Here is a 10,534-nt window from a genome sequence, read left to right on the forward strand (position 1 = left end):
CAAACTACAAAAATATCTTAAGCAGTTAATAACAAAGGGAATCACCCTAATATTTCTACATGTCAAAATTTCTGACCTATCCCAACTTTAAATAGTGCAACGGTTCATTAACCTATATTTTTAGGAAAAATATATATATATATAGGTACATATAAATATATGTACATATATGTATACGTATTTAAAGCAAAAGACAATTACTTATTTATATATATATATATGCACGTAGCACGTAGCACATGCCCATTGAAGAATTAAAAAAAAGGTATAGGAGAAAACAAACATTACAAAAACAAAATTAACGACACCAACATACATATGTACGTGTGTACGAAAGTAATATTGTATGAGCCTGCAGTGATCTCAATGCGGTTAGGTATGTATGTGCGTTCATATATATGTTTGTCAGCATGTGCATGAAAATAATATACAAATTTATCGAAATGAAAAAAAAAAATTTATTAAACTGATTATTGATTTCACTTACATTGGTCATTATTTATAGCGGTTTGTGCCGGATCAAAGACTTATCCAAATCTGAATATTTATACATATCGCGACGCGTCGAAGGCCTCCTCGCTCGATGATATTATCGGCATCACTCTGTAACTATGATGAAAGATATGCTTTCGCACAATTAAATAAAAGTTTTAGTTGCTTTCCAATGCAACATCAAAAAATATATTATTATTCAGCAACGTGCTGTATTTATTTTTATTTAGAGGACACCATAAGCGCAAACAGACGCTCAAAAGTAAAATAAATATATGAAAGGCGCGATAACCTCCGAAGAGATTTTAGGCCGAGCTTCTCATCCAATTTGCGTCGTACCCCTTTTTAATTTTTCCTAAAAATTGGCGGGACGGGACCTACTTGTTTTATGCCGACTCCGAACGGCATCTGCGAGGCAGATGAGTTTTCACTGAGAGCTTTTCATGTCAGAAATACACTCGGAGTGCTTGCCAAACACTGCCGAGGGGTGACCCCGCTTAGAGAAATTTTCTTCTAATTGAAAAACCTTATTTCTAAGATTCTGATGTTGCTTTGCCCGGGGTGTAAACCCAGGGCATTCGGTGCGGTAGGCGGAGCTCGCTGCCATCACACCACGGTGGCCGCTCAAAAGTAAAAACAAAAAAAGTTGTATTTAGCTTTACATATATATGTATATAAGGGCGGGTCGATTTCAAAATCGTGCATTGCTCTGTGCAAATCGTATTTTAGGGATCAAAATAAGAAACTTTCCCGAAGGAACCATACCTCTAAAACGAATTCTGATGTCCCCCCCTTTGGGTCGAAATTTTGGGTAGGGGCAATTTCAATTCTACCTGCTGTGTCTTGTGGTGGCTTAAAAAAACGACACAAGCAATTTTACGATCTGCAATTGTGTCACAGTGATAACTTCATTTTTAAAACGGTTGAATAAAAAACCCACACAACTATGTTTACGACATGCAAATGCATCACAGTGATGCCTTGGTTTTAAAAGGGGTTGTAAAAACGCTAATTTCTAATAATTTTTTTTAATTTCTTTTCTATTACTAAGTCTTTCATTTTTTCATTTACATATGTTCTGACTAAATAAATTTCTAAAGAGAAAAATAAACTCCAAAAGGAAAAAACAAGCATTTCAAATTGGGATTTTTCAAAATTTGCCCCTACGACCCGGGGGGGGGCATCAGAATTCGTTTTAGAGGTATGGTTCCTTCGGCAAAGTTTCTTATTTTGATCCCTAGAATATGACTTTCACAGAGCAATGCGCGATTTTTTTGCCTCCCCACAAATCGACCCGGCCTAATGTACATATATATATAAGTTAAAGGATCAAGGATCCTTACACTAAAAAATTAAAGGGCCAACTTGCCCTGAAAAACCAATAGAACAATACAATTAAAACTTTACAATAAGATTTATTTTAGGATACTTATAATCCTAATTACAAATTTTGAGAATAGAATATAGTATTGGTTAGGACGAATACCCCGACGCAACTGCCCTCGCAATGTCTTCTGCTACCTTTTATAACATTTTCCTTGGCGTCGTTCCGTAGCCAGACATATGCGACGTATGGGTGTGAGTGTGGCATTGACTTCTCACAGGTATCTTACTTGGCTGGCATGTGCAATGCAAAAGTTTCACAACAGTGGGAAATAGAAATATGCTGACTCCGCTGCAATGTGCATAGGTACTGACTTGGTTTCATAGGTTTGATAACGTTGCGCAATATTGTGATGAAATGCACTTGGCGTTGAAGCGGGTGTTGGGTTCCAATTATACTGCTTACAATAATTATGCTAACATAGCTGCAGTTGGCCCATGGGACTGTGGGAAGAATAATTATGCTGACACAGCGGTAGGTGGGCTATGGAACTGTGGGAAGAATAATTATGCTGACACAGCGGTACGTGTAAACTTCAGCTTATGGGAATCCAACATGTTGGGTGCCACCAGCGTGTTAACTCCTCCCCCTTTAAAGATCTGCTTCCGGAGGATTATTTGGCAAGGACGGATTTTCGCCTCTTCGACTTATCCGATTTGCAATGTTTATTTCAGGTAAGAGTATCTTTGCTGTGATTTTCCTCCAAATGCACCAAATGAATAGCATAAATAGCAATAACCCTGATCCTTCAGAAAGTGCGAACCAATTGGTCTTGTCCCTTAGTTATTTCAGAAGTTTGATGTTTTCCATTGTTATTCCGTGTACCAGGTTGAGATTTAGTGACATGCTGTAGTTTGTAATGCTGGTCAAAGCTGGTGTAAGGACCTGTACTCCAGAGCTACTAGTGCTTGAGTATGTTTCGTTGTTAATGGCAATGGTCTCGTTGTCCATCTGAAGAATATAAGATTTGTTTAGATAAATTAAACTTTTACCTGATCCTAGTGTGCCCAAAAAGTTATCAAGGAATATCGTGTCCTCTTTGATAACTTCCACCGTGGATTCGTTGTATGTAGAGTAGGTACAACTTTTGTGTCCGCCTTTGAGAAGGCGTGCCAGACAACCAGTTTCCGGTAATAAGTCAAGAGATTTCCGGTCACAGACCATAGCAGAAGATAATTACAAGCAATGTTCTCTTATCCCATAAGTCCCGAATTTGATGGTCAGGATTGGCCGGTATAGCAAATCTATACGATGACCTCCTTGGATGTTTGCCTTTGTGATTAGGTGATTAAATCTGGCATCAGTGACCTTAAGCAAAGATAGCACATAGAGAAGCAGCGTGCTGTTGGTGTAGATCGATGGATTGCCGTACTGAATGGCTTCGATAGCGTTGCTCACTCACAAGTTGCTTGGCTTCTTCTTTTCTCAAAAGATTGCTGTTAATAATGCCAACTTTAGCCATCTGACAGGCGCGATTAGCTCGTTAACAACCTCCTTTAAAATGTTATCCTGTGCTGGATTTCTTGCTCTAGTTTTTCCAGGTGCCTTCGATCAAGGACATTGTTCGTAATGGTCACGATTCCATTTAGCTTCTGCAATAATTCATTAGTCTTTTTGAAAACGGCATCGTTTACCTTATACTGTTGTTCGTTGTTTTTGTTAAGTAAGTCTTCGTTTCGAAGGACTTCGTCCCAATCTGTGGCGTCAGGTGACTTCCAGGCAGACCCAATCCAGTTAATGGATCGCCTTGATCTTCCGGATTTATGGCCTTTTAACTCGCTGAGTTGTGTGCGGATTCTCTTCAATTGGAAAGATAGTACCTCTGTTGTTGAAGTTGTTTCATTTAGCATCCCTAGTGATAGCTCAAGCGATTTGTTACTAAGTCATAGCGCTCCAAGTCAATGATGTGAATAAGCTTAAAGTGTCCATCGATGATCCAGCCGTACCCATCACGTATAGTAAATCTATCTTGAATATATCATACGAATATACAGTTGCGCAGAGGCAGATGCTATGAAGTAGAAAAATCATTAAGCTAATTTGTTAGTACTCTTCCCATATCTCCTCACGTGTATTTTAATTCTAATATTAATTTCTACTCTACAGGATTTTACACATTCATTCATTCATACAGTGAATCGATAAAACTATGTAAAATTATAACTATCATTATTTTGGGATATTTATACTACTTGAGTTGCACTGGTGGAAGAGTTGGAAAGGAAATTAGTGTTTGAGAGATGTTATTAGTTTTCTTTTTTTAAAGGATTTTGGGGGTCCAGTAGTGAATTAGGATCAACGAGTATTTTCTTTTAGAGTTAGTATGTTAGTTGATTAGTGCTAGGTTAGTAGTTTCTGTTTTCATTTTTCTTGAGGATGCCATTTCCTCTTTTTTTTTGTTGTTGAACGCTTTTGTGCGTTTTGTGTTCATATGCGCTTTATGTGTTTTTGATTCAATACTTAGTAACTATGTAAAAGTGTTTTCATATTTTTGGTAGTGCGCACTGATATTAAAAAAAAATTGTATCATTTACATCGGAATATAGGCGATTTCCCAGCTGAAGGAAGGTTCGTGATAATCCCTTTTAATCATAAGCGTTGATAATTGCAAATGACCTACTCGTGGCACGAGTGACTTCACCTCAATTAAGGCAGAGACCTTGTGGTGGAATTGAACCATACCGATCGTCGGAATTCGAACCGCCGAGTTATTGGGAGTTGAACCAACATCTGACTCTGATCGGCTATAAATGATTTGTACCCAAAGCCCTGGGTCCAGAGGATCTAAGCATAAGATTTGCCTTCTGACCAATGTTATCTTAAACGTTTTTTTACGTCCGTTTTGTGGAATTTTTCCCAATGGTTACGTGTATGTCTTCAGCAACAGTTTCCTCTTTGTACAGTGGCTTCTGTTTAGCCTTTATCTGTTGTTTATTCGCAATAAATAATTTTTGTTCTGGACTGGAGGTGCTTGCACCCCTTCTAATAACGCTTTAAAGTCCTCATACGTTTTCTCTCTGAAGTCCACCAATCCCTGGTAATTGACTCTAGAAGTCCTGTTAAGGAAAACGTCTGGTGGCTTTCGCTTAATAATATAGAGAACGGTATTGTTGTACCGGTCCGCTGATATCGAGACGCGTTCCTTCGGAGTTAATCTATTAAATTTAACAGAAATGCAGCGGTATATTTCAATCAAGGTTGAGTGCAAGTGCTCAACCTGACCGTTGCTTTCACTTCGATGTGTGGAGGTTTGGTAGACTTCCATACCTAGTAAGCGGACATAGTTTAAGACAAGAGGAGTTAGAAAACCTCTTTCGTTGTCCACGACCAATATTCTTTGTACCGAGAAGTAGTGCAGGAGATCAGTAAGCTTTTTTTCGAATGTGTATTGAAGACTTGTTCTTTATCGCAAATAGCTGGGCAATTTTGAAAATTTATCTATTGCGCTAAGGTATTTTTGTTTTTCAATCTCGAAAATGTCTATAGGGTAAAACCGGGATAGATGCCAAACTTTTTGGAAAAGCCGGCTAATTTTAAAAATATTAATTTTATACCAATAATTTTTATTAATGTAACTGGTTCAAACTTTTAACTTGAATTATTATTATTATTTTTTATCCTATTGTAAACAGTTTTTGAAAAAATTAGCTTTTCGTGAAACCTTTTTATTAGGGATAGATGCCTACCTGTTTGGATAGTTGTCCCATCTTGAAAATATTGAGAGGGATAGATGCCTTTTATACCATGTAAGCGAAAAATCAAAACAAATGCAAGGTAGCTCTACTCCTATTGCAAAACTATAATATATAAAACATTTTGTGTTTTTTTAATATTTCAATTGCTATCATTAGAAGACAATTCTAATACAAAACTAATGGTCATAGTTAAATTAAAGCTTTTGCTTAAATAAACAATAAATTTTTAAGTGTTAAAATGTATAGTAATATTTTTTATTAAATTAAATTTTACAAGCATTTATTCAACAAAAAAAATTATTATAAAAATTCATTTTAAGTGCCAATATGCACATTGCACATACATTTTATATTAAACTAAAATTAAAAATAAATAAAATCATTATTTCATCCAATTTAATTGAAGTTCAGTCTGATAGTGCTTTTTATTTCCCACATATAGTTTTTGTTGATTTTGCCCATTTCATTAAACGCTGCTTGAAGGCTTTCCGTAGTCCAATGAAATTCTCGAGGTTGCACTCCTTTTCTTTTGTATTTTCTCGGCGTCGTTTTGCTGAAATCTGTAAAAAGTTGGATTTTAAGTATACATAAATATTTAAAAAATATTTCAGACTAATGATATTACAAAATTATATACTTACTCCATATGTGATATTTTGAGGGATGCCTTTAGGGGCATCTATACATCGAAAAAACAGTGCAACTATCCTATTTAACAGGGATAGATGCCCACGTTTTTTTTTTTTTTACATAAATTATAAACAAAAACACATCTACTTACACATGTATGCAATCTCAATGGACCAATATATTGAGGTAATAAAAAATATATTGGAATTTGTTACCAATTATAAAGTACGAGGCAAAATACCAACCTTTAAAACTTTTACGTTTTTTTAACTTTGCCGCGAAAATAATACCACACAACAACTGTTTTGCGGGGCAGTGGACCCGGGGAAGTCGGGCGTGTGCGTTGCAAATAAAAGAAATAAAACACCGAATTAGTATCAAAACAATAACAATTTATTCACTATGTAAAGAAGATGTGGTTATTAATTATCAAAGGTTCGCTAAGGTGAAAGTTCAAAACACAAAAGGTGTGCAAGAGTACACTCGCGGTATATAATGAAGGGGCCTAATCAATTCCAACTCAAGTATTGGGTAAAGAAGGAATTAATTAGACGCACGCTTCCCTATGCACAAATAATTACTTGCAATATTAATTCACGGAATTTAAAGATGGGAATTAATTTAAGGCACAAGGATGAAAATAATTATTTGCGCACACTTCAAGATACAACTTATTACCGCGTACAATATGCACTTGGCACATTCAAATTCATGCGAATGAATTGAAAAAAAAGGCAAATTGAGAATTAAACGTTATGTGACAATGGCTAGGAGCCAAAATCGTACAAAATAAATTCAATAGCAATTCAGGTTTGTAACATTAATTATTTGCAAATCTTAACTTACTGACACTCGCACTGTATGAAATGGTTGGTTTTTTATCTTACTCACCTGGGGCTAGCTGCTGGCTCTTTGACGTTCCAAAATAGAAAGAAAGATTTAAAAACGAAAAGGGTCCGCACCACCTGCCGATAGCTAACTTTCGTCGAGTTTTTCCCCTTTGAAGTTAGCGCTCGGCAGGGGTGGGCCGTTACCGGTAAATAATAATATTGCCAAAAAATGTGCATTAGGGTGGTAGCGAATATTTAGGCTGGTGGCCTAAACATGCCGGCCCCCTTGCGGCGAGCAACTCGAAAGAGCAAAAGAAAAAACTGGTGAGTACGCCAGCAACCTTCCCGAGGCAGGATAAAATCAATAAATTAAAACTATGATGTGTATGTATCGTTGGATCGTAAGTACGATCTCCGGCGGACATCCGTACTCGCAGTAATGCAGCCTCGCTGAACTGTGGATGAAAAAGAAAAGCGTTAGTATTCAAGTACGTGGGGTTGCTTGGTTTAAAATGCACCTTGTGGTATAGTTTAAGGTTTTATAGTGGGTGGGCTCCGGACACGACGAGGCCGAATATTGTGGCTTGGGTGAGGAGCCCGCCGACAGTCGACGCGGGTGTGCCGCCGACAATAATATTGGCGTAGACGTCGGCGCCCAAAGTGAACAACACTCGCGACGATCGGTAAAACGTCGGATCGGCCAGCTTCATGAACTGGAATGGGGCCGCTACCGACGGGTCCAGATTTGCCGTGGGGTTTAACCTGGCATAGTTTGCTATTACGGTGGCTTGGGTCGTGATCTTTCCCGCTACCCCATACTTTCCTCGAAGAACGATGGTGCACCTCGAAAGACGTGCGGTATTGTTACGCTCCAGGTGTAGATCCTTGCACAGATTGGCATCGATAATGCTGGTGGGAGCGCAGGCATCTAACAGGGCGCGGACCAGGTGTAAACGGCCTCCTGCCTCAATTCGGACTATGGCTGTCGGCGCGATGGCGATCAATGCTCGAGTTATCGTCGGTGCCGTTAAATTGTCCCGGAGTCGACCACTTCTGAAGCCGGCTGGGGTTGTTGTTTGGCGCGCGAGGGTGGTTGTGGTACCCTCCTTGCGTGGTTGATACGGGGCCGCTCTGCCAGTAGAGAGTCGGGTCGAGCGGAACGGACGCGGCTCCGCGCCACCCCGGCGCCCACTGGCATTGCGGTGCGATGGGCGGAAAGGACGGGTCTCCGCGCCATCCCCGTGTTCCATGTGTCGCTGATTGCTTTTCTGCTTCTCATGCTGAAGCAGCGGTCGGAAGGATCGTGATTCTCCACTGGCCTTTGGGGCGATGGCTAAGGCGGCTGCACCTCTCGTGAACTCTTCCATCTCCTTCTCCTCTTCTTCCACCTGTTGGGCCCACGATCGTGTGTCCTCGGTGATGTTGATCGATAGCACCTCGTCGCTTTCGTCGTCGTCGCGCTCTTCGCAAGGGATCGGGCGTGGCCGTGCTTGCTCGTCCTCCATGTGAAGCGTAGTGTGGTGTGGTTCACGGCAGCGGTGGCAACGGTCGTTGCTAGGGCATATCTCTAACCGATGGAACGGCGATAGGCAATTGGGGCAGTGCCGGTGTATAAGGACGGCCCGGAGGCGTTCTTCTGCCGACATTCCCCTGTACCGCGGGCATAGTCGTATGCCGTGGTTCTTCTGGCACAACCGGCAGGAGACGGTGAAGGAGTCAACGCGTTGCTCCGTCTTGGTGCGTTTGACCGAGAAACCCGTCATTCGGGAACGGGAACTTGTTGTTATTTGTTTTGCATTTTAAGGGAGTTGGGTGGCGTATGGGCGGAGAGTAGAGGCTGAATTGGTCGAACTTGTGGTTGGCGTACTCGGGATAAAGGGTTGTGTGGAACGAATAATCTTATTAAGTTATTCTGTCGATGTAATGATGGGTTTGTAGTGGTTGAAACCACTGTTATATTTAATATAATTTTATTGAGATACGCCTAAAGGTATCTTTAATTTTGGTAAATATCCTCATCATAATGAAATTCTGATATTGAAAGCAGTCATTTTTTGGTGTTTGCCTAATACAGGCAATATGCGGTAATATACGCTACATTTGTGCAGCAGGTGGTATCACGAGTTACCCGTGTATTTTCACGGCTCCTTGTAGTTGCCCTACAAAAATTTGGTCACAAAACTCACCCACGCCGATACAAATGTGGCTGTGAATATAACCTATGAATCCCTGTAAAATGACTAGTCAAATGACGTCGTGCATATAAATGTGCGACAAATGTAAAGAGGCCTTTACTCGCTGTCTGGGAACACTCTTTGTGTTGATTTGGGCCATGTTGTGTGAGAATCACAAATTGTGGTGTGTTTGTTGATTCCAACACAACCCTGGCGGGAATAGCCTACACTAACGAGTGTGGCAATTTGTAGAGCTGTCAGCTGTTCACTCTTCCAATCGTTGGAATGAGACCGCTGTGCGGTGCTGCCCATTGCAATGTATTGATACATAATGGTCATGTCATGAAAGTATTTAGGGACAGCTTGCGTCTGAGTCCTGACGCGACATTAAATTTAAAGTCTGTTCTAAAAAGTTTAATTTCTCCCTTGTTTGTAACATCGAAAGCATAGATGACACTACTTTATTCCTGCTGGGATTTCAAGCAAAAAAGGGACTGACGAAAGTCTGTCGAAACTTCAATACACAAACAAAGCAATTTCTGTCATGAAAGCGAGACCACTATTGAGTGTGACATGTTTAAAATGTAAAACACAAACAAAATCATGCACAGATAAACCGCGAAAATTATTTCGGTCTCGAGTGGTTAACCCCCCTTTTTTTCCAAGCAGGCTGATTTTGATTGTGTTTTTATGCCCAAATTTTCAAACTAAAAACTTTTCTCAAAAAAAAAAAAAAAAGAGAAGAAAGAAGCAAAAAGACGGCCGAATGTCAGGAAAACTATCGAAATACAACCTGGCCCGTGTGTTTTCAGTGAAACCAGGCTGTATCTTCAGGGTTTTCGTTAGTTGATTTTTGTTCGGTTACTAACACTCGAGTTTGTTGGATCCCGCGGATCCGAGTTGTGATACTCTTTGGATCGCGCGCAATGTGCTTACTACGTAAGAACCGAAAAAAACAAATGTCATTGAGTGGCAACCTTTTTTCGTTCATTCAAAATGACATTCATTCATGGAAATGAGTATAGAGACATTTTGAATGAATTTTCATTATGAAGAAAAACTTGTAATGGTAAGTATGAGTATGCCAGTATCGTTCCCGTTTTATGATTTTATAAATTTACTAATTCTTTTCATTTTAATTATTTTTTTATTTTCAGGTATCCAGCTACAACTTGGGTGGTTTGCTGGCACCACCTGAGTGAAAAATTCGATTTCTAGGGGGTGGTACATACAGAATGGTGTCCAAAATACTAAGTTGGACAATTCTGAAATTAGCAACTTGCACGCATGTAATCCTGTGCGTAGAAGTCCACTTTGACTCTGCGGCGG

The sequence above is a fragment of the Eurosta solidaginis genome, chromosome 1, assembly GCF_040869045.1.
Source record: "Eurosta solidaginis isolate ZX-2024a chromosome 1, ASM4086904v1, whole genome shotgun sequence".
In the NCBI taxonomy this organism is placed as follows: Eukaryota; Metazoa; Arthropoda; class Insecta; order Diptera; family Tephritidae; genus Eurosta; species Eurosta solidaginis.